The sequence below is a fragment of the Catharus ustulatus genome, chromosome 12, assembly GCF_009819885.2.
Source record: "Catharus ustulatus isolate bCatUst1 chromosome 12, bCatUst1.pri.v2, whole genome shotgun sequence".
Lineage (NCBI taxonomy): Eukaryota > Metazoa > Chordata > Aves > Passeriformes > Turdidae > Catharus > Catharus ustulatus.
Window position 1 is genome coordinate 6,519,254 of NC_046232.1, and position 25,285 is coordinate 6,544,538.

At 39.9% G+C, this 25,285-nt stretch overlaps 1 protein-coding gene across 5 annotated transcripts in view; it reads left to right on the forward strand.

The window, feature by feature from the left end:
- Positions 1–740: 740 nt before the first annotated feature.
- THSD4 (thrombospondin type 1 domain containing 4) overlaps positions 741–25,285 on the forward strand; it is a 264,552-nt gene continuing 240,007 nt past the window's right edge. The window contains exons 1-2 of one of the 5 annotated variants that reach the window (XM_033070905.2): positions 741–1,165; positions 2,518–2,615. The gene's annotated coding sequence lies outside the window, so the exon portion shown is untranslated. Of the gene's footprint in view, positions 1,166–2,481; positions 2,616–22,426; positions 22,500–22,683; positions 22,747–25,285 lie in introns of those variants that run through there. The other 4 variants (XM_033070906.2, XM_033070903.1, XM_033070907.1 and 1 more) reach the window with 4 other exon arrangements.

The window sequence follows — 25,285 nt, forward strand, 5'->3', positions numbered from 1 at the left end:
CAATTTTTTACAGTATGCAACTTTTCTACTCTGGAAAAAGTCTTTTATGTTGGTGTCCCTTTAAAAAAAAAAAAAAAAAAAAGGCACTTAGCAGTTTTCTACTATGTTGTATGCACACATCCAGGTATGTGTTCCATGAAGCTGTTTACCCAAAGCAGAGTTTGACATTCAGCAAAGAAATTTTTACTATAGAATGGATGTTAAGCACTTTCTTGAAACTCAAAACAGTCCTGCATTCAGACTTGTCTTTGCAAGAAAAAGAAGAAACAGCAACAAAAAAAGCAAAGAAGGACCACTTTTTGATAAATATGGATGATACAGATTTATTCTACTTTTTAGATTTGAAACCACAAGAGAGAGAATATTGTCTTATTTGGTGGGATTTGAGAGCAGTTTGTTTCCTTAAATTTTCTGACCGTGCTTAAGAAAATGATTTGTTTTGTTTTGTTTTGTTTAGAACCAGAGGCCAAGCAGTTGCAAAGTTTATAACCCAAGACAGGGTTATTAAACAGACATATAGGCCATTAGGACACTAGAACAATCTCAGAAAAAGAAAAAGTGAAAGAAAGAAGAAAACTAGTTTTGCAGAGGGACATTAGACTACACAATAGGCAAGCAACTGTGACATGTCACTTGGAAGCCACTGCAATTTTCTTTCAGACAAGTGTGAAGACTCTGATGCTTAGACTTCTACCATTTTACAGTTCTTCTTTCATTGGATTATGAATCATTCTGTTTGCCATCTCTTTTTACCTCAATGTGATTTATAAATATATATTTTTTAAAATCCATAACCAGATTTGAAGCTACATCTTCAGTGAAATAACTAATGAGGACAGAAAAAAAGCTTAAGTTTATACATCTGAAAAATGCAGTTCTCATGCAATAGTTGTTGGAGCCTAACAACTGGATGGAAAAGGCAGGACTGGAGCTTTTGTCTTGAGGATGATTTGCTTAGCAGGGTCTGCTGTTGATTTTCAACTGTTTCCAAATTCTTTATTCCAGAGCTTCTACCTGAAAAGTTCCAAGCAAAGTTTCAAGAACTGTTCAGTACTTATATATAGCTCCTCAGGAGGCTTCAGTAAATGAATGAGAAGGATTTATTGTCTTACTTGGACAACTAGTAAATGAGTAAATGGTGCCAGTTCTAGGAGAACAGGAACAGGTAAAGTGCTATCACAGTAACCTAAAGCCTTTATCTGAATGTATGTGTGACAACCTGTAATCTTCATAAGGGTCCTGCCCCAAAACTAACAGACTTACCTTTATTTTGCAAAGACAGTAAGACTGGATTTTGGAAGTGTGAAGAAAAAAAAAGGCAAAACCAGTCCTGAAATTCTGAGGCTGGTTCCACAGATTTTTAAAATTCTGTTTGTTAGTTTTCTTTTTCGCTGCAATAGGAAGTTTCAGGGACACCGTTGCATTTTTCCCCTCTTACAGGATGGGAAACTCACTGTATAATATTATTCCAGGTAAACCTATTTGTTTATTTTCCCCTGCTTTCAAAAATTGCCCATGTGATTGCTGTCACTTAAAAAGAACAAAGATTCACTTCCTCTTACTTTGCAGAACTTGAAGAAAAAGTTTGTTCTATTTGCTTACTCTGTGCCTCAGGGAACCTTCAGAGAGTTCCTTGGGATTTTGTGGTTGTGGTTGGGGTTTTTTGTTTGTTTGGTTTGATTTTATTTGATTTGATTTGGCTAGTTTCTTTTAATGAAGTGAGGAAAGAAGAAGGGTGTGAAAGAAGAAAAGTGGAGTGTAAAGGAATCTATTTTAGAAAAGTTTGAAATGTTTTTCTCTTAACTCTCAAAGTATTCTTTTAGCTTTTTTCTTTTAAAGCATAAATACATGTGCAAGGACACTTCTCTGTTTAATATGTATAGTAATGTCTTTTCCATGTCCTTCCATAAATTCTGCTATCTTATAAAACTTGAGATATTTTACAGGGTGGGGAGAGTAAGAAACAGAATGAAAAGCATGCTAGATGCTGGTTGGGTTTTTTTTGTTACACTTGGAACGTTTTGTCCAACATCAGGCACGTCTGTGTGATTTCACTATCTCCTGCCCGGGCAATGGCAGATACTCTGAGAATCTTGGTTCTGTTCAGGAGGAAGCTGTCCAAGAGCACTGGGAGCAGCACTAAAGGCAGACTGTGAGCACAGCACGTAGGACAAAACAGAAAGCTTTTTGCAACTCTACCTTGGAAGGCCTTGCGTACTGAAAATGCTAGAACTTACGGATGAAATATGACTCACAGCACTGATCTCAGTGTTAAGAATCAAGGAAATTGAAAATAAATTATATGGGAGACTAATGTGTAATTAAAATTTTAGTGGTAATTTTTTTTCCCAACAAAACATTGTTCTTAGACCCAAGCAATAGTTCAGGTAACTGCTACAGATTTACGGAGCATTTTCCTTTGCTTTGGGTAGTAGGTTATTATTGTTATTCTCAAGCATAGTGACAGTTGTTCATAAAAGCAACAGTCCTTTTGCAGCTACTTCTGTTGTTGCTTAGACAGGATCAGACTGGACAAGCATTAGAGAAGAAATGAAGAGAGACAAAAAGAATTATTTAATTCTGCTGGCATTCCCCTCAAAGTGATCCACAAGAAGGTAAAGTATTTTCTTTCTTCCATTTCAAGTATCCTAGAGATTAAGAGCCAAGTCCATAATGGTGAAATTTGTTCTTTAAATATCTGTAATATTCTTGATAGTCTCCCAGCAGTTTCAAAGGAACAACTGTGAAGTGAACATGTGGAGACTGTAAGGCAGGAGTAAACTCTTATGAACATACCAGCATTCTTGACTGTTGCAGGTACTGGTATGAGGCATTCCAGACACTCTGTTAATGACATATTTGGGGCTTGGCTGTGAGGCAGTATCAGCTGTGTTTCCTTCTCTTATATTGCCAGTTGTTCCACACCTGAAGTTTCAGTATTTAGACTTTCAATTCCAAAATCAGTGAATTACTCTTAAGCATTCTATTATCTTGACTAGGATTACTACACAAATTACCTGGCCAAGAGTGGAGGAGAGAAGAGTATTTTGGCTCATGAACCCACTTTAATCTTTGCACTGTACTTGCCACTTCTATTAATAATTATCAAATCTTCATATTTATCAAATCAGGCTGTTCCTCAGGTGGAATTGTATTTGGTACTGTTGGTGCCGTTCCCAAGGATGTGATGATACTTTGCTGGAAGAAGATAGTAATTTTAGAATTTTATATGCATATATAATATTATATACTTTTAATATTTTTTATATTTTATATATATAATTTGTTGTATTTTTAATCTGGATCAGCTAGGTAATGGTAGTTTTCCCATTCTTTTCCCATTCTGGAAAATGGGGAAGCAGTCATTCATGTGTGACGGTAAAGCTGGAAAGAACTTCCTTGAACTCAGCTCATTCCCAGAACTCACTTGAACAGGGATACTGGTTGTTTTTCTGTCACCTAGGGAACAGTTCCCTGAACAACCTGATCCAACATCAGTCAGCTGGGCTTTGAACAAATGTTGCACCAGGGGAAGTTATTTTCTATTGTTAATAGGAGCAGAATTAGATTTCCAGTTGTATTTTCCTGTCTTATAGTTCCTCTCATTAGTCCTCTTCAACAAAATTTAGTTTCAAAATTTTAAAATATTTAACTAATTCTAAGTTTATCTTTTGTCTTGAAATAAAAGATCTTTTTGTCTGTTTTACCCTGAAATAAAACTTACTTATCTATTAGTAATGGATTTTGAAAATGTATGAGTCATCATTAACTCAGTTTCATTCATGATTTATTATTGTTATTTGTAGTTGAAAATAGCCAAGTAGCTGTGACAAATTTGGGTAAGGAAATTAACTTGATATTCCTTTGTTCTCCTTTGCATGTTTTAACAGTGTGTTGATTTTGGTTTTTTAACTTTATTTTTTTTAATCTGTCATGCTTTTCCTAATACAATGCTGTGAGTTGAAGAAAGAAGGAAAGTTTTATAAGAGAATTTCCAGCTCAAGCTCAAAGTTTGACAGGCTTCAGGATTTCTGGCTACTGCATACAGGTCTTCCACTGATAACTTAGGGTTGCTCATAGGTTTCAGATTGGTACAAAGCAGTGATTTCTTGATAAATGCCAATCTGTGTTTTTGCTGAGCTAAAATATCAGAGGAGGAGTGTAACTGTGAGTTTTGGAACACAGCAGCCCATTCATTTCAGGTGCAAACTGCAGCCTTATCTTCACACGACATTGCCTGATTCTGCTAAAACTATCCCCACATCGGTGCTGGGAACCTAAGAAGCAAAGCTTTTATTTCAGTAGCTGTTTTCCAACCTGTTTAGCATCTACTAGGACAAGCGAGATGGAATTAATAATTACTGCAGTTGTAGCAGCATTATCTGCAGTGGTGATTTCAGTTTTGCTTACAGAATCACAACACAAGTCTTAGAAGTGAGGGGTTTTCTTGGAAAATTTTGTGGTTGAGAATGTGAACATGGATTGGCTTTTACACCCAAGTACATTTTCAGAGGTCTTGCACACTCATAAGGCTTTGACTTCTATTACAAAGGAATTTTTGTATGATTTTAGTATTAAGATGACCCTAGCATATTGCATTAATAAAAGGAGAAATGTGAATTTTAAAATATATTCCATGCTCGCATATGGCCTTATCAACATTATCAACAGAAATGCACAGATTTAAACCATTGAGAAATTTGGCCTTCTATTTCATTTACTTCTTTTCAAGCCTTTCAACAGTGGGAGGCAAAATGACTTCAAGTCAAAAATATTCCCATGGGTTTTGTGGCAAAATGGCTTTTCCTAGTATTATGAATGACACGAGTTTAATGTCTGGCAAGAAAAAAAAACATGTTTATACTAGGAAAATTATCTCTTGCTGATATTAATTGTCAGCAGTATTGTAGCAGAATCCCAGATAAATGTGGGTTTGCTGCCAGCATATACAAGGACAAAATGTTCAGAACCATTTTTGGAACTGGCATCAATCTGATGCAGTCTGCACTTAGCTTGCAGTCACATCCATCCAAACCAGCAATAAGGAATTTCTCTGATGTAAACAAGGATAAAGAGAAGGAAATTATCTGAAGTTATAGGAGTAAAGCAGAAGTGTTGATGCAGAGTCCAGTTGCTTAATAACAAAGCAGTGAAGCAGCTGCCAAGAGGGAGTGATTGCCTTCACAGAACTTTCTGGGACTCTGCAGACACCTTCACACATTCTGAAGTGCTGTGAATAAAAGATCACTATGTGTAGTTTTCTGAGCTGTTAAAATGGTCAATTCAAATTTCCTATGAGTTTTGAAGTCATGAGGAATGGTGCTATATTTTGACAATTTGAATGCAAACCATAGCACAGCATATTATATTTTCCATAGATGCTGCGTAGTATGAGAAACAGAATGAAGATCCTCTAGGGAAAAGAATGCAGACAGCTGGCACTGAATTGAAACTGGTGTTTAAAGAATTATCTCAGGATTATTGTAGATGGCTTTTGTAAACTTGACATTTTGAAGACACTCAAGGAAGAAAGTTGAATGGGACAGAGGGTTGGCATAGAAGTTTCAAAATGCTTTTTAAAATGCACAGCACTAGAGGAAACTGCATATGACTTGCTCAATACAAAATGAAGTCACAGGTACCATAATAACATTTGAAACAACTGTCAAATGCTCAATAACATGCAGTGGAATGAATAATTTTATCCAATTGTGTAAATTGGCTGAAAAACACGAAAAAGATGAAGTGTCATTGACTCAATGAAAATAATGAAATTATTTGTAAAATATTAAGCAGCAGTCAGAGACATGAACTGCCTGTAGGAGTTTTAAAGAAAGGGCCAGAAGGTAATACTGATCTTGAAATGCAGCCACACTCATGCATTATGAGGAAATGAAAGGGACCAAAGTGACCTCAAGTCCCAGAAAGATACACACAAGAATAAGGTAGGACTGGGTAGGACTGTGACTGTTGAGGAGAAAAGGCCTAACTGGTGTGTTTGTACTGCTGTGCTCTGAAATATCCCACCTGTGTTTCTTCTCACCTTTTCTATAACACACAGGCAAAAACAATCTCGTAGATTGGAATGCATTACTTTTAGAATGGCTTTCTTTTTTTTTTTTTTTTTTTGTGCCAGAGCAATGAACAGTAAAACTTGTCACTGTCAGATGTCAGTGAGGTCAAAGGATCTGCTGCTCCTCTCCAATGTATTATCATTAGCTACAGTAGGAGGAAAAATAATAGCAGATCTGGCTGGACAAATAGCCTATTTTACAATAGCAATTTCTGTATTTCAAAATCCCATTTGGAGTGCAATGTGATGGTATTTCTCTTAATGTAGTACTCCTGGTCAAACTTCCCTACATTTAGTGCACATATCAGGCATTTCTTTAGGGGTGTTTCCTAGCCCATTCAATATACTGCCAGTTCTTACCAAAAGACCATAATATCTTTGTCTTTGGAAAGCAGGTATCCTTTAAAAAGTACTCCTTTAAACTCCACAAAGCAGTTATTCTTTCAAACTCCAGGTCAATATTTATCTTAATGCACTAAAGCTTCACAGTATTTTAGGGCAGCAAGTTATAGATGCTCAGTTTTTAAAAGATTATAAATAAAGATTGCAACCTGGCTCTGAAGTTGAGTAACTGGCACTAATTACAGGGCAACTGAATTTGATTGCCTGGTGCTATTGCTATCTTTACTGATCAGTGTGGGTGCTTTGTTGCAATTTCTTGAGATGAAGTTGGGTTTTAATTCTTGTATTGTTTCTGCAAGAGCAACACTACATGTTTATTCTTGCTAGAGTGGCATGGGAGCCAGTGGCTGTGGGGTCTTACAGAATATTGTCTGTGACTTTGTCTTCTTTTAACACTGGATGAGGTTTGAGAACAGTATTTCTCCCTGTTTGCTGTATGTATTCATAGCTACAGAGAGACCATCTTATTGTCAGGAAGCTGTCATCTGTTGGATTGAATTGCAAACAGTCAGGGTAATGATTCTTTGTTGTTTAGGTTCTTGAAAGGCTTGAAATCATTAACATTCTTGGAATGACATGTATCATAAATCATGACATAGGAAAATTAGAGAGATTCACTCATGTACATGTAATTTCAACTGCAGAGTGTAGAAATGTATTGTTGTACTTAGGCTCTCCCCAAACAGTTCTTTTTTGCACTCTGATGGCCAGCACAAAGTTCTCTGATATCCATGATTTCTTTGTCCTGATCCTTATATTGACCAGAATGAAAAAGGGTAGGAGTTAAATGAAAGAAGGTATAATTGCAACTGTAGCTGTTCCAGCTGCTCCTCAGAACCCTGTAGTGCTGTCATACAGTACACTTTTCTGACTTGTGCCAAAGGACCAGTACACAAATAACCCCAATTAAGAAAAAACTAGAAGATATTAATTTCTAAATTGCATAGAAGGAAAAGGGCCAGTGATTCACTTCTGAAATTCTGGCATGGTCAAGATGAATTATGTCATTTTTACTTGGTCACTATACAATGCTTGCTGTAGAAACAGCTGTGTCAAATATGCTAGGAAAGAAACCAGTATTTTGGAGCTCCCAGAAGGTCTAAATATGTTTCTTTCATCTTCCAGTAGTGAGAGTGCTCTATCAAAAAGCTAAATTCTCTGAGAGAACAAAATTTCCTTAATATCTAGAAAACTACAGCAAAGTAGAAAAAATAGTGTGTGTAATTTCAAGTTTTGATACAAAAAAAAAAGAGCTTGAATGGCAGTAAGGTAGATTCTACTTCACTTTGCTTAATGCTTAGGTAGGGGTAATGTATGATTTCTTTGAAAGTGTGTAATATCCCTGTCACTTGGGGTTTTAAGTACAACTCTAACAGGCAATTGTCAGGTAGATCTGATCCTGCTGTGGGACAGAAGAGAAGTCCCTAGAGTCCCTGGCATGAACATTTTCTATGGTTCTGTGATTAAAGGATTCATAGCCTCTGTGGGTTTGGTTATTCTTTGAAGTGGAATTATTGGGCAACTTAATAACATAGACACAAGTGAAGATATCAGAGACACAAGTAGTCCTACAAATCAAGAGATTAAGAAAATTATAGCTGTTTTGATGAAATACAAGAAATACAGTGAGATTGAAAGGACAGTATAGAAATGGTTTAGTTTGCATTTAGGTGCCAGAATGTCTGCACATGAACTTTTAGAAATTACTTCTTTTTGCTGTCCATAGCTGATGCTTACTAACTCCAGCTGTGACAAAATTCTCTCCTTAGATTAATGATATCTAGGCCATTTCCAGGAAAGGGAATAATTTGGAAGTGAATTTAAAATCTGTTGAAGACAAGGAAAAGAGTTAGCCTAAAATGTCGGGTAGTTTTACTTGGCAGAATTAAATGTTGCTTCTGTTCCTTGAGACTTAAAAGCTAAGATGTACTACCAGTATGTAGTATAGAAACAATTCAGGTGGGCAAAGGAATGGCCCATCTCCATCAGTGTTTTCTGTCAGTGGCTTTTATTATGTGTCTGAGTAGGGCACAATGCTGCACAATTTACAATGGTACTGAGAGGTGGCTTGATGACTTAAGCTGCTCTAGTGTATTTTTTTCTTTAGGGATATTGCAAAATATGTATCAAGCATTTTGAGTCATCTTTCAGAATGTAGTTTATTATATAATAATCTTCAACTTATATTTAGCATTATTTTTTACTACAGGGCTTGAGAAATAACTTCTGGCTTTAACATAAAGTCCATGCTAATTTTTGATCAGCTTTATCTTCACACATCATAACTTTGATAGCAAGTACAGGAGAAATGGGTCAGATGCTTACTTGGCCAGTGCCGAGCAGAAGTTTGGTTTTGAAAGCCTTATTAGAACGGTGTGACCTGACAACAGGCTCCACATCTCTGGCCTGGCAGTTGTGAGAAGGGGGATAAGTGATGCTATTTCCCTCTTGATTGCTGAACATTTTTTTGACCTTCTTTAGGGGTGAATGAGCAGTTATTGACTCCTAAAGCAATGCACTGGCATCAAGCCATGAGTGGGAGTTAGAAACAAACCTGCTGAAATGCATGGACTGACAACAGCAGAGAATTTTTAAATTTATTTTTTAAACAAATATAAGATCAACAGCAATGCTGTAAAAGAAACAAAAATTTAAGCCTCGAACATTTACGTGTTTATGATCCTGTGACAGTGAGTATCCACAGTCCTGGAAGAACAGGGAGAGTGAAGGAATGACTGTTGGAATAAATACTGAGGAGGGAGCGTGAGCAAACTAGAGGTGATACATCCACTCTGGGCCGGTACTGGCCATGTGCCATGGTAGGTGAAACTGTTAGAACAATTTATCATATAAACAACAAATCAGGCCAAATTTATCTAGCCAGCTTTTCGTGATTAAAGTACGTCTGGTCTCCTTTTTCCCAAAACTACAAGGGTTGCAGCAACATCAAGATTAGGAATAGGCTCTGTGTCTGTGTATATGTGCGTATATGTATGTGTTTATTTCGTTTTTCTTTGAGAATTTGCCCTTATATGAGAGAGTAGGTTGTGGAAAAGGAAAAAGCATCACAGGAGTAAATAATGGGGACTACTAAACAAGAGCTGGCAGATGATGTTGGTACCTTGGAAAACTTTCAACTAGGAACGTCTTTTTTTTTTTCTTCCTATTTCTAGTAGAGTAGTGGTTGTTCAAGCTGAGCTGGCAGAAGCTTTTAGACAGCATCAGATCTTGGATGAAAAACTGTCCTTGGGGAATGATGCCGCTTCTAAGTAATACATATTCCAAATCTTTCTGATAAAGTATGGGCCAGTGAATTTGTCAAGAGTGTATTTTGTAAGCTATTCTAGGTTGCATAGAGAACATATATGCTGCTGCAGGGTCTGCTAGAGCAGGTTGAGTTCTGTGCTGTATTTTTTTCTAGTCAGCTATGCAATGTCTCAGGAAGATTTCTGCACATGACCATTAATCTTGCTCTGCCCTGTGCAAGGCTCCACAGATGATCTTTGCTAGGTTATCCTGTATCTTCACAGTGAAACAAGTGAGGAGGCTGTAAGTTTCTTGGCGTATGAAGAGCACTAAACTCCTTCATATGGTGTACATCACTCTACTATCAAGCAGAAATGTTTCTAAGTCATGTGTAATTAGATTTTGTTTATTTTTGGGTTTTTCTTTCTTTTTCTTTCCCCCCCAGATGTTTCTATTTGATGTCAGCAAAGTTCAAAAAGTCTCACTATTTTTTGGGTTATCAAAAATTTATGGTAAGTTTTCTTCTGCCTGCTGCTGAAGGACTTCTTTTAGAGCTTGGCTTTACCTTGTGCCAACAGTAATCTTGGAATTCTAAAAACTGATTATTTGCATTTCATTACTTTGATGAATTGTACTTTACAGTTTGAATCTTGATACTCCTCTGGGTTACATTTGGGTTATCTTAGCAATTAGATAAAGGCTGGCTTTGCACTTACATATTTTCCTAATAATCACTACCTTCTATTAAACAGATTGTGTTAAATGTACGAAAACTAGTGAAGGAAAGGATAATTTTCATTCTCTCTTCCTTCTCCAACCTCCTTTCCTCCCAACTGCCTTCTTTTTAGAGGAAATAGTAGGACAGAAGTGAGAAAACCAGAAAAGTATAGGAAAAAAAACAAAACAAACCAAACAAGAAACTTATAATTTTTCACTGTAACTTTAACTTCTTTGGAAAATCCATTACCTCAAGCCTATCAACTTTGCCCTAGGGATTAAAATCCCCAGCTTTTCTGTCCAGCTCCAGTCAGAGATTGCAGGGGAATAAAATTTGTCTTCCTACTGAATGCATCCAGAAGTAGATCTCTGGCCAACTAATTATTTCATAATCTGTCAGGAAATTCTCTAGATCTCCAAGTATGCAGAGGATTGTCTCATCCAAACCCAAATGCCCTGGCTGAACAGCTTCATATTCTTCATTGCACATACTGGGGAATTGTGAGTTTGTGCAGGTAGAAAAACAACTGTTGTAGTTGAGTCAAAATTCTTCTGCAGATCATCTCCAGGATGTGTCAGAAGCCTCGGCTGTGCAGAACCAGGCTGCTCTGGCTTTGCTGCCTCTCCAGCCAACAACATCCACTGTAACCTGGAATCCCCAAACACACAATGCCCTGGGAGCATGGAAAGCAGAGCATTGTGCTAGTTAAGATTTAAAATCTCTCTCAGACTCTGACAGATTTCTGGACATTGTAATGCATTTTCTATTTCTTTCATCTAGTCCACACCTTTAAGTGGAGCTTATGATTTGGCTCTCAGTACTTGTGCTGACAAACTGTGCTTAGACTCTGACTGTACAGACAGTGCCTGTATAGCAGAGGAAGGTGGTTTCTTTCTACTTTTCTGAGTTGAAATTACATCCTTAATTCCAAGAGAAAGTTAAACTAAACTTTCAAGAGGAAAGCCATTGAAGAAAAAGAAATGAAATTATATATGTTTTTTAAGATGTATATTAAATCCAGGGCAAATGTAACACAAGGTAGACAAGACATCCAAATGCTTCAGTGTGCAGGATGGAATTTAGGGAGTTGGTTGTCTCTGGATCTGAGCTGCAAAATACTGCAAAAGATGCAGTGGTTGCTGAAGAAATGCTGAAAGTAAACTACATAAAAACATGGAAAGTAATGACCAAGTGGCCCATAACAATTTTGATAGCCTATCGGAAAAGATCTGTTTTGCTTCAACCTGCCTGGTAGCTATGTAAGCACCAAAACCACTGTGTATTATCTGAGATATTGGACTGGAGAACTGTTGCTTTGTAGAAACAGAGATTGTTAGGACAGGCATTAAGCAGAGACAACTCACACTGGTTGTTGTGTGACTTTAGAAAATGGTAGTATCCTGCTGCATCAAGGGAATTGCAGCATCTTATCACAGAATGATTTATCAAAAATAGTCTTCAGAATTTGCATGACATGAAAAATCCATTTTGACTTCAGGTAAAAGTATCTAATAATCTCTTATGCAAAGAGCTACTTTTATGTGACCATAGCCTTTTTTGTTCCTTAACACACTGCCTGCCTTTTAACCTGCACAGCTGTATATTTCAATACAGAAGTTTTACTCTCTTCTGTGTTAACCACAGCACAGTGATGTTCCATAGATGCAGCTCAGACTTGACAGGTAAGAGCAGAGCAAGCAGCATTCATTGTACCTCTTTACATTGATCTCTTAAAAGTGTATGGAGAACTGGGCAGATCCTTTTTTTTCAGGCAAAAGTACCTGTGCATTCCCTATTTGGTGTATGATTCTCTCAACTCTGTGATAACATTGGCATAAAACATTATCTCATAGCTCTCAAGGTCCTGAGGCAAGGCTGTTGGTGTGACTAAAGAAATTTCATTCAGAGCTTGTCTGAGAAGAGTAAAACTCCAGATTCCATCTGAGGGAGAAACATTTAGTTACCAAAATGAATGACTTGACAGGTGGAGATAGCAGGACTAGGAAACAAACGGTGCTCTTTTGAGCCCTGGGGAATAGGAGCTCTTACACAATCACAAGCCCATCTTTCTGCATCAAATGACTACTTGGGAGTTGAATGTAAGCTATTTCTTGTTTGCACTGTAAGGGTCTGACCCAGCTGCCTGAAATCCACGTGGTGTTTCATCACTGATTTAATTCCACTCTAGATCATCTCATGTATTGAAAGATCTTACATATACATAGAGGGTAATCTACAATGATTTATTTGATTATATTGATGGCTCTCACATCAATATGTTACATATGACTTAAAAAGGCTACTTCTTCACTCCCATAAAATCTAAAAGTAGAAGTTTCTAAGATGTTTTCTGTTTACAGTTTAAGGCCTGAAGATGTTTTTGGCTTTTACCTTAATAAAAGGCCATTTGAATTCTCACTTTCTTCTTTCATTTGTGAAACCATGTATGTGTGCAAGAATACATGCACACAAAATTCAAGAAAAGAACCAGCTAGTCAAGCTGGAATGTGAGCAGTGATTGCTGTGGTTGAAGTGCAGGCTTTCCCCAGATGTTTGATTGTACACATGGAGCAGGCTTCATTAGAGATGAATAGACAGTACATAAAATACACACTTTCCCTCCCCCATTGCTCTTGTTTATCTGATTTTGTAGAAGGATTTTAATTAACCCCACAGAATTGCAATAAACTACAGGAATTGTGAAGTGAATATCCAAAACCACTGCAGATAGAAAAATTGCTACAGAGCTATAAGGTTATGTTTTTGTTCTTTTGTGCCTGTAAACGCATCTGTTCAACACTTTTTCTCTGTGCATCTGAAAGGCATAAGGGAATATTTTTCATGAAAAAAAATTAGCAGTGCCTACTTCAAAGAGTTTGGGAATTAAAGATATTTAGATAGTGAGGAGTGTTACATACACTCTTTAAATTTCTCTAGGTTCCTTTTTCAACATGAGGAAAGTGCTTTCCATGACAGTACTTCTATTTACTTCTTTATAGAATGTGATAAACTACCCAATCTGAGGCTCTGGGGGTGTGTGTGTATCTACAATACAGTATTACATGTCTAATGTCCTCCTGGACAGATGCTGGTATTGTGTAGATTTTGTTTTATGAGAAGGTAGATCAGTGAAGTAGAGTTTGGGTGTCTTGCTATGCAGTATGTATGTGCATTAGAGTAAGTCTGTACTGGGATGTTTCAGAAACCCTGGTCCTCTTCATCCTTTTGTACTTGCCTGTGCTTGTCCCTTATTTTATGTGCTTGGAGTGGACCATGTGTGGACCATGTTCTTGGAGTGAAATGAGCTCTGCTTACGTCATGTACAAAGAAAGGCAACATATGATATTTAGTTTACTATACTATCCTCATATTAATCTTTAAATTAAATAGAGTATCTTCCCTCTTCTCTCTACCCACTTTTTCCTCCCGTTATTTCACTGTAACAAGTAAGTTAAATTTGATTCAAGTTTTAGAATCAACAGCTTTTTTGAGAGGCCAGAGTGTATTACTTCAGAGGGCAGGCAGAGAAGAAGCAGCTGAGGAGCTGCAGCACAAGTGCTTGGTGGGAGGAATTATCATCAGGGCTCAGCCTTTGGCTGTGGGGATTCCAGCTCTGCCTGGGCCAGGCTTCCTGCTGAAAGCTCATCCGTGTGCTGAGCCTGGTCAGGGAGCTACTTGGAGAGAGCTGGCTCTGCACAGCCTGGGGAGAGAAACACAGGAAGGCAGGATGGGCTGTGCCACCCAGGACTCTTAACACACATCTACAGTGCTTAATGCTGGATCATTCCAGGGAAAAGACTGCAAAAGGAAGAGTGTGTTTTGTATGGTAAGTCTTTGGCAGTTGAGGTTAATAAGACCAAATTAAACTGTTGAATATTAGACATTTAGAAATTGTGGAATGTGTAGTTGTTAGATTATATATTGCCAAATTTATAGAATATCTAGCATAGAAATTATATTAAAATCTAGTTACTCTGCTAGTAAACTTTTCAAGAACAAACCTTAGACTAGGCTTATTAGATGAGGGAATTGTTCCTGAGTTATATAGAATATATCTTGGTTTCTTGGGCCAGAATGACTCCTTGTTTCTACTGAAGACAGAGTGAAATGTTGTTCACATCATGCTTAGGGATTTAGCTTTAAAGATGACCTTTCATGGTGGAGGAAGTGTGTTACAGAGCAGCTGGATGGTCTTGGCCATGACCATTTATGTAAAAACTAACTTGTGCATACACCTCCTGAAATGCTGCATGCCTATGCCTCAACCTAAAGAACCTTTGTCTTTTAAAAAGGTAATTTGAACCCTTCTTTTTTAAGAAAGGGAAATTGAGTATGTCCACTTTCCACTGTCCTGACTTTTTCTCTCTGTAATAATCTAATAATTCAGTCAGTACATGATGTTGAATTGCACTTTTATTCTTCTCAGTGCAGAATGGAATCTTTACTCTTTGAGGGCTCACACCCTCCAGTGAGCATTAAAGATGATGCAGATCTAATAATTTTCAGGGGGTATAGGAGGGGGGGACACCACAATAGTTTTTTTTCATGCTGCTCTTCATGCATTGGAAATGTTTTCAGTACAGACCAATGTTTTGACACAAGATTTGCCTGCAGATCAGCACACAGGTTGCCTGTGGTCCAACTGTTTCCATGAATCAGGGGAAAAGCATCTAGGCATGGTCACTGTACAAAAAGGCAAACCTCATAGCTCAGTACTTAGATAATCCATAGGCTTTTTATTTATTTTTGGTAAACAACTCTCTTCTGCTTCAAATTAATATCCTGATTGAGTTGCTGATACAAATGTTAAGCTATTAACATCAAGTTGCCAGCAGAGAGTATGACAAGAAGCTGATGGGAATGTTCCTGCCAATGACTTGTTTTCAAGTGTCTGATCAGAGCCATAGTGCCAAGTCTGCATCTCTGAATGTTGTTCTTCAGGTTACACTTTCAGTAAGTGCTTGAGTAAAGATTTTCTCAGGGGCAATGGTTTTCAGGTAACTTTAAGTTCAGCCAAGAATCAGTAAATCAGGAAAGAAGGTAATGTTAAAGAGAAAAACTGTCTGGAAACAACCTCTATTCCAAGCTAGATGGGTGAGTTCAGTCTGTGCATGTGTGTCTGATATAGGGGCAGTGGTGCATACTGGAGTAAAGGGACAAGAAATGAGTAAAACTTAGATATTAATACTTGACTTGCATTCCTGGAAATATTGCTGGAGTCTACCAAGCTCTACCTGCCACTACCAAGGGAGAGAATAGCGTAGTGCCTTAAATCACATTTAAGCTTCTATCTTCTCAGATGTAGTTACAGTCTACCCTCATTATTTTCTTGATTCTTCTCCCAGCCTGTTCTGTTGAGAATAAAAGACATAAACTTGTGTGAATTCAGGCTAACACATAGGAACATTTAACACTGAAGAGTTTTCTAGCAGAAGAAATGTCTGATTTAGTTTCCAAAGCAAGGAAACAATCACTTCCTCCATGTACTTATCTTCACTGTAGCATCCTGACAGTTTTGTGTTAGATCAGGGCTTTCCTGTGTATAAGACTGGGAGAAATGTGTGCTGGTGCTCATTTGGTGACAGTTGTGACTGCCAACTGGTATAGCAGTGTGCTAAAGCAATTGCAATCATGCCACAGTGTGAAAAATAATAGTACTTTCCTAAAGTATATTAGACCTACTTCTAATGTACTGCATAGGAAAGATTTAATGGAAATAAATTATGCTGTTTTAATTTTCATACTGCTGCAGATGAAAAGAAAAAGAGGCATAGCATGAGGCTAGTTATAGCTGAGATTTCTTGAAGAAAAGAAAATTCATGGCTAAATTTGCATTGCTCCTATGGAAGGGGAAGGAAAACTGTTAAGTCTAAAAAGTAAAAAACCCTTTAAAACAGTATTTCAGCCCATAATCAGTAGTGTTCTGACATGTGTTGGCAGGAATAGCATTGAAGTGACAAAGAATCTGGAGTAAATCAAAGAAACAGCATGAATTCTAACTATCAATCAAAATCCAGATTTTTTTCATTTCACAACCAAGCAATTGCATCACTATTCAAAGGGCTTATTCTTGTGTCATGTATCTTGCTGTAAGTAAATTAGGTCTGGGAACCCACTTGGGAGGAAAAAGGAAAAAAATAAAAAAACTCAACCAGAATATTGTTAGAAGGTTTATCCAAAGTCAATATTTATGAAGTCGTAACAGCCCAGGAGGAATCCATGCTGTTTCAGTACCACAAGCAGTGCCATTGCTTCCACAGTTTTTTAGAGTTTCACACCTCTGAATCAGCAAATAACTTCACAAAGGCAGCTAATGTGCCAGTGACTTGTCCAGCCCATGTGGTTCATATTCACTGCCCGGAAGGGTCAAAGCTCATGCTCAAGAACAATTTCCTCAGTATCATCCTGTTATTCTCACTCTGCTTTGAAGGCTCATTTGCAGAGCTCCAGCATGGGGATAAATGTACAGATTCATGATGAGAAAGGAAGTGTGGAGCTAGGAGAGCAGTGTGTGGGTTCTTCCCCCCCTATTTTGTGGTGCTGAAGGGAGGTGGTTGTCCTGGGAGCTTTTTACTGGGAACTTCAGATCTACCCAAGGCAGCAGGCAGCACTTGGTGTTTGCACTGCAAGAACTGGTGCTAATGCTTTCCTGTCAATAAATCCCTGATGTAGGAGCATCTTGAGGGAATTGGGTGTTTGTAGCTACTCTTCAGCATATCCCATTCTTTGTCTCAGAGGTGCTTTTCAGCTAGAATACTCAATCAGCTAGGATGTTCACAGTCTTAATCATAGGTCTTTGTAATTATACCTTTTCATCCAGAGGAAATAACGATATCTTAGGCAATGTTTGTTGGTGACTGCGCTTGTTGAGCATCTGAGTTTCTAACCCGTGAAAAATACTGAAACCCATGATTATTTCTAAGTTCCAGGAGTTAGGTACCTACCTCTTTTCCATGGCAGGATTAAGCAGTGCCTTGCTTTTTGGCTGCTTGTTTCTGAACACCTTAGGTACCCTTTGCTCCCACTCATCATGGCATATCTAGCTGTTCCCTAAAAGGTTTCTAACCAATGTTTTGGTCTAAATCTCCAGTTGTTTAACAGTTTCTAATAGACCTACAGCTGTGCATGGCTATTTTCAGAAGAAGTTAGGTTTTAAACAAACAGTTCAGATCTCCCAGCTCTTGCTGTGGGCAGGTCCATTTGAAGAATGCTTCTCTGATGACAGACAGACTGCACCCACTATTGTGCCAAGTCACTCTCCATTTGTAAATATTAGAATGTGTTGTAGTTACAGATATAGTAAAAGAAATAAGGTTTAAATTATACAGCTGAGAAACACCAAAGGAAAATAAATGTAAAACAGCACATGATGTGTGTGCTGTAGGTCTCCACTCTTGGTATTAGATAGTAAAGATAAGAAACAAGCTAAAAAGATCACTCAGTTAAATGACCCTCATGTTTTTGTAAACGTCTATTTTTGCTTCACCTAAATCTATGTAATCTTCTTCTCTTTCACTTATATTTTCTTCTTTGAATATGTTTTAAAAGGAGGCTTAAGCAGGAAACATGTGTAGACAGGTTATTTGACATATATTTCATAATACTAGCTCTAAAGGACTAAAGATGGTGATTAGCAAAAGGCAATGGAAAAAAGTAAAGAGTATGTCCACAGAAAGACAACTGCTGAGCAAAGGATGTGGTCTGTGTAGTTATACATGAGCTGATCATGAAGAAGTCCTTCAGTGTGACCAAGAAGAAATACTTAGTATGGAGGAGGGAGGGGCAAGTCCTTCTTTTGTTTGGCTAGAAAGTCAACTTGTCCTGCTGTGCTGTTGTGAAGTTTTCCTTGAGAAGGATGCAGTGGTACCAGAGAACAGAGCAACTGCAGGTCCCAAGGAACTGCCATTCCTGGAACTTGCCCTCACATGCGAAGTACAATAAAATTAAAACAGGCATGTTCTCCCATTTCTGTAATATGACTTATTAATTTAAGAACTTGTATGCATCTCTGCTGTTCTTAGGCAAGGATCTGACAGGGACTGTTGATCTAGCACTGGGGAAAGGCATGGATGAGGACATAAACCAAGCTTTTCTGAACACAGTTTGAGTGTAAGCTACAAAACACTGCCGCTGCTCAGGATACCTAAGCTGCAACTGAGTTAGTTACTATTATTTTCCTTTGGTGACGTGTACTCTTTCTACTAAGTGCTCCTGCTTAAAAAGTTACAGATCAAGGGGTGAAGAGAAAACTTGTAAATCTACCGTCTTCCTGTTTTCTTCTGTTTGTTTTTGGGTTTTGCAAAGATCTTTAATGCTTGTATAAAATCCACTTTCCAAGGCTTAACCATGCCACCGACCTATGCTGGACAAGTTGCAAATTGGACATTGTCTTCTGTATACTAGGCTGCAGATTTCTAACTCTTTGCAGTGTTGATGCCTGCTCTCATAAAGAGAAGGAAATGAAGCAGAAAGATCCCACTGAGACAATTAGTGGCTCACAGAGAAGTATTGAAACAAATAATAAGTGGCTGAAACAATTCAAGGGAGGGAAACTCTATCTTCTTACTCTACCACAATCTAATCTTCTTTCTCAGATTCTCTCTTTCCTTATCCCAATGGGGATTTTCACACACTTTCATTCCTACTGTTAGTGTGAAATGGTTCTTTGTGACCATCAAGCAGCAGTTTAGTCCTACAGTGCTCTTTACTCTCTCGTCTGTTGCCAGTCTTATCATTTTATGCTGTACCCTTGTCTGAATTTTTGAAGTAGCACTAATGTCTTGTTCCCAAGCTACTGTAACACAAAGAATTTTAATGAAACTAATTGAAATAGATTCCACCTCTTTCACTGAGGCAGCTGGCCAAAAAACTGGCTCATGGGCAGAGAAGTCTTCCAGCTTTGGAAGTAAAAATACGCCAGTACCCCTTGCATCTCAAAGGGGAAGCTTTGCAACTTGCTGGGTGAGTGTTGCTGGTGGCTATCCCTGCCCTCACTCGAGGAGACAAGCTGTGACTGAATCACCATGTGCTGATGAGATGATCAAGTGGGTTAATTCTTGTGGTTCCATGTAGATGTGGCACTCTGATGAATGGTTCAGTGGTGGGCTTGGCAGTGGTGGGTTTACAGCTGGGAGTCGATGATCTTAGAGGTATTTTCCAACCTTAATGATTCTATGATTCCTGTTCTACACTCAGATCTTTCTTTGCTTGATGAGTTCATACCTCTCTCAAAAGCAGTATTTTCTGCAGCATCTTTTGCTATCAAATTAAAGCTTTAAACAATCATTTCCTTTGTGAGTTACTGCAATTAACATTTAATCTCCTTGTGAATGCTGCTTTATTTCAAACATTTATGTTTTGCTCTCAATTTAAAAGAATGATTCCATTTCACATTCCCCTTGATATCCATTTCTTAGAAGACAGCAGCAAATAACCTGAGCTATTTACAAATAACCTGAGTTAAACCTGGGTGTTTTTCATCAGGTAGCCACGTTTCAGTGAGACCATGAAAGATCTCAGGTAACATTGCAGTACAACGAGGGGGCTCGTAACTCTGCAGTTGTTCAGAACAAATTGAATGTCAGCTGTCTGCTGCACAGATAAGGTATGGGAAAGATTGCTCCTCGCCCCCTCAGCAGCAGGACAACTTCCTCCTGCGCTGCTGGCAAAACACAGTGCACCATGTTCTGAGCAGTTCAGCAGCAGCAAGGGGAGGAGGATACACAGGGATGACAGACAGGACTCTGCATTAGCTCTTGGGAGGGAGCAATCACTCCAAAACTCAAAAAGCAAGCAAGAAGGAAGTTAGGGAAATTAAAGGCAGCAAAAGAGACAGGGAGGGAAAACAGTGACAAGTGTGCGTTCCTTGGCTTTTCAAAAGGCCTCCTCGTGGTCTCTGCTTTAATGTATTCTTCTGATGCTGGCTATGCCCAACTGAACAGCTTTTGGCACCTCCAGGGTGGAGGCTAATGCTGTTCAGCTGCCCTTAGTTTAGAGCAAGTCTTCCTCCCCGAGGGCTGATAAAATTTGCTAGCTAATTTTCAGGCTGGCATAGGTTAAGTAATCTTTCTCCAATATCAGGAGTGAGGAACTGTCTCAAGCAGAGCATTCCCATCATACAAACTAAGTACAGTAATTAATTAATTATTTAATGCCTTAGTACTTAGGTCTTTGCTCTTGAAAAGAACTCCTGTCTGTAGTCCATCTGGCTACAGTTGTGGTTCTCCCCGAAGCAAACAGTAGTCATGCAACTGGCAGAGTAAGTGAAGTAGAATGTGTACTCTGAGTAGAGATTAGAACTAAAATACTGTAACGTGCCAGAGCTAGTCTTGCTCACATGCTACCTGGCTTAGCAATTAGTCACTTATATATGTACTTCATTAGATCATAGTCAGAGCAGCACAGCATTTGCTTCCTGAGATTGTCTACCACTGCCAAACAGGCTTCAGTTTAGGTTCTGAAGCACAGGTGAAGTTCTACCTGATAACAAACTACCTCATAACTTGGGAGGGACTGGCAGAATTCTTTCTAGATTAAATCTGTCGTTTCCAAATCCATTTTCTTCCTACAAATGAGACGTCTTGGAGGTAGCATAGCTACCCTTCTGTTAAGTGCTATAATGCAGCTTTTATTTGCATGTGAGAAATCGTTACGATACAGCTGTGTACAGCTGTCTTTTTGCAACCAAGATCTGCCATGATGCCTACAAGGCATCTGAAATTGCTAGGGAGTACTGTGCTGTGGCAGTTGCCTGGTGAACACACAGGAAAAAAAAGTGGGTTTTCTGCAGCAGGTCTTTGCTTAGAGCCTATATCTATACATGAGTTTGGGAATGGAGAAGGTTGCTTTTGTGCAATGAATAGCACAGTCGACACATCATCTTTTACTCTTTTTGTCTGGGTTCAAGTGTAATGAAGCCCAAAATATTGGCAAGAAAAAACAACCTGTTTTGCTGTGCTTTAAAATAAATACATTCACCTGGCTGGGCCAGTTCCAGCATAACAATAATAATTTTGTGGGGTTTTTAAAGCATAAAACTAAATGTTGCAATGAACTGTTGCCAGTGACTATCTGGTTCTAAGGTTTAGAGCTCATGCTGGACACTTTATTGCTCTTTACAGTGAAAATGCCCTTAGGGGTCTTAGGTCCAGTACAGTTAATGCAAAGCAGGAACGGAGACACAATTCCAGGCTTTTTCCTCAGATGCTAACTCAAGAGTTAGCAAGAGAAGATCCTCCTCATGGCTGCTTATCAGTGGTATGCTTTTCACAGTGCCAGTGTATCACTGTTACTGGCTCAGTTTCAGATCTCAGACGTTTAAGCAAACACTGTCAGGAACACTATTACTTTCTAGAAATCAGTATTTTTTCTGGAAGCAGCTAGCGAGTGAGGAAATGACAGTTGTCTCTCGCGTTTTCTTGTAGTGTCCGAGGGCAGCAGTATGGGGTGCCTTAGTGCCCTGTCTGAAAGAGCGAAGGGCTGGGAGAACCGAAAACGGCTGCAGTACAGTGTACCCATGACCCGGCCCTGGCCGCGCAGAACGGCTGCGTTGGCGGAGCCGCGGCAGCCGCACCTGCCCAGCCGCTCCTGCGGAGGAGGGTGCGCGGCCAGCCCGGGGCAGCGCTCCGCTCCCTGGCAGCCTCCGAACGCCGCTCGCACCGCGCAGGGCTACACACGGGTGGGCAGCTAGGCATCCGCGGGGCAGCCCTGCCGGCGGGACCCTCGCACCCCTCGCGGTGCGGTGCCTGCCCCTCCGCCTCGCAGGTTTCCCCCGGGACATCGCCGCCGGGGAAGGAGGGAGGGAGCGCGGGCTGCGCGGGGCGGCCGGCAGGTGGCAGCAGCCGGCGCGCGGCTCCTGCGCGGGCGGCGGGCGGGAGCGAGGGGAGAGGCTGTGCCTGAGCCCCGGAGCCGCCGGGAACCTGCTCGGGTCCTGCGGGGCTCCGGCATTCCCGGCCGAGGGCGCGCCGCCTCCCATGCGCCGGGGGCCGCGCGGCTCTCAGCCCTCTCGCCCCCGAGAGCGCCTCGTCGCGGGGCGCCCGGACGGGACGCCGGCGCGGAGCGGTGAGGCCAGGCCCGGGAGGGTGGGCGCGCCAGGTGGGCGGTGGGCGCCGTGCCGGGGGCGCGGGCAGTGCCCGGGGCGGGGGCGCTCGGCTGCGGCGGAGCCCGAGGCCGCGCTGAGGGGCTGCTCCGTGCCGGGGTGCGCCCGGAGCCGCGGCCCGCGGGATCTCGCTCTGCCCCGGCTGCGGGAGCGCCTTCGGCTCCGCTCCGCTCCGTTCCGCGGGATTCTTGCGCCGCGTGCTTTGGCTGTGTAAGTAGCCATTTCAAAGCTGCTCTCCTCGCACGCTTGGTTTCCAGGACCTGCATCCAGAGGCAGCGTAAGGAGCTGCTTCGTTTTGCCTCGGTGTCCCACCACAAGCCGTAGAGCTGCACGTAGCCTGAGCCGAATCCAGCAGTTTCTACGGGAGAGGGAAAGAAGCGGGTAGCTCGCCTCAGGGAGAATGCGTGTTGCAATTGTTCTTGCTTCGGGCCAGATCTTTTGGTCTAACTGAGCACAGCGTGCAGAGCATGAACCGTGTTTGGCGTTCGGTGTTTCTCTTCACGCTTTCCTGCCTCTGGCTTTGTTACCATCTCTCCCTTAATTCTACCAACACTTGAGCTGTTTGTGCTCAGTTGTCAGGCTAGAGGGTATGTGCTGTAGAGGAGAATCTTGAAATACCTTTTCTTCTCCAGCTGTGGCTTTACATTTTTGCAACTGTCAGTGTGTCCACACCTGTGTGTTTTATAGCTCTTGACACACTTGACATTAATTCATCCAAATTATTTTTTTTCCAGATTCTAGATACATGAACAGTTTAGAGAGGCTGACAGCAGTGTGTTCCACAGGTTACTATGTTGAGAGGAAAAACTGCTTTTGCTTCTTTTAATTTTTGTGCCTGATACTGTATGAACTTTAGAAAATGAATTATGCCTGGTTTTTGCTCACTATCTCTGTGCTATTTCAGAGCTGTGCTCTTTCATTATCTGTCTACCTCAGCTATTCTTCATTTCAGGATAAAAAATTCTTAACTTTTTAGTCGCCTTTATTCTGTATCTCTTGCCAGTGTAATTTCTCTTTTCTGTGTTTTTTCATTTTTAAATTATTTTTTTTAATCGATTGATCAGCAAAACTGAGCTATATGCAAGATTTCAATACAACAGAGTTATATAAGGGCACGATGATGTCTGCTAGAAGAGATGACAGATAATTTGATGCATCAATATCCTGAATGGCCATCAAAAGTAACAGAAGTATTTGTAACTCCATGTGTCACACCTGTTGATAAATCAATGTGATTTACTTTTTAAAATCAGAAACCACTGTCTAAGGCACTAGTGGTTAGTAGATCAGTACAGGGGTATTAGGTTATGGATTAAATAGTTGCCTGATGAACTTTTAATATTCTGTCAGTCTGCTGTGCATGTTTTTCCTGTCTTCTGTGGCAAGAGCAGGAACCGAAAATAGCCCAAATCTGTCTGTTTATTGTTGTTTGTAGAACTGCCAATGTACTCTTAGAAAGTTGATCTACCAAGCTGTTGTTTGCCAACTTGGACTTCTTGCTGATGCAAACTTAGTAGTAATCTACTGGTTGATGTAATTTTTACCTATTCAGTATTATCGAGGGTTTAAAATGAAACTGGATACTGCTAAAATTCATTAGACACCTGTAATTCTTGATGCTTTCTTTTCCATCACCAGGGAACTCCATTTCCAGAGAATTTAGTGGGAGAATGGTGTTAAGTAGACTAGGAGGAGAGACTGCCTTTCAACAACACAGTGCTGCAAAGTGAGCATTTTTAGCTAAGTTGGAAATATGATGGCAGCTGGTGTGGATTGTCATAGGGAGTCCTTCAAAGTGAGTATAGGTAGGAAATATGGATTATTTATAATAATTTTGCCCTGAACATAACTTACCAGATTTTATCTAGGAGCAGGGCTAACCCCAGGTCTTGCTGATAATGATTTTAATCTGAAAAAGCTCCATTGTAATTGAAGAAGCAATTTGATTCCTGACTAACTCTCAGAAACACTTGGAGGTGTATGGTGCAAGATTTCTGTCTTTCTGCATTTCATATAGTAGGCTCCTTCAGAGCCCCAGCAGATTTAATTGTAGAAAATTAATTAGGTTGCTTCCAGGCAGTAATAGGTTTTATATCTCAGTACAAAATCTTTGGTTTTGCTGTAGAACAAACTGAGTAGCTGAGTTAGAAATGTGCATTAAATGAAGGCTGAAAACAAAACAGGAAAGCAGGATTCATCTTGAGGACTCATAATGGCCTCAGTGTGAGGTTCTGTGCAGACAGTGGCAGCAGCAAAACTGGGTTTCCACACTGCAGTCTCAGTTCTCTGATGTGACATCAGACGTGTGATATTCAGACTGTTCACCATGGCAGTTGTAGTAAAAACAGAGGTGAAGTGCTGGTCAGACACTTAGTGTTACTTGGGATTTTCTTTTTTACTTTGAAAATCAGGTTTGTCATCTACACTGAAGTGCAGTCATTGCAGACACTTCTGTGGGCTTTAAATTCTGTATGAGAGAAGTAAGGTTTGGTGGTTAAGCACTTAACCCAAGGAGCTCCAAAGTCGACCATGCATAAGCAATTTTGGCTGTGTCCCCTGTAGTATTGTATTATCATAACAAGCTTCAGGTTTGAAAGGTTGTTATTTTTTGCAAGTAGGAAAAAAAGTAAAAGAAAACTTACTGTGTCAAATCAACTTCTTAAAGAGTTTGGACCTTAATAGTAACCCTTTTACCACAAAGCTGATAGGGAAAGCATTTTGTAGCTTTTAACTGTGAAATGCTTCCAGT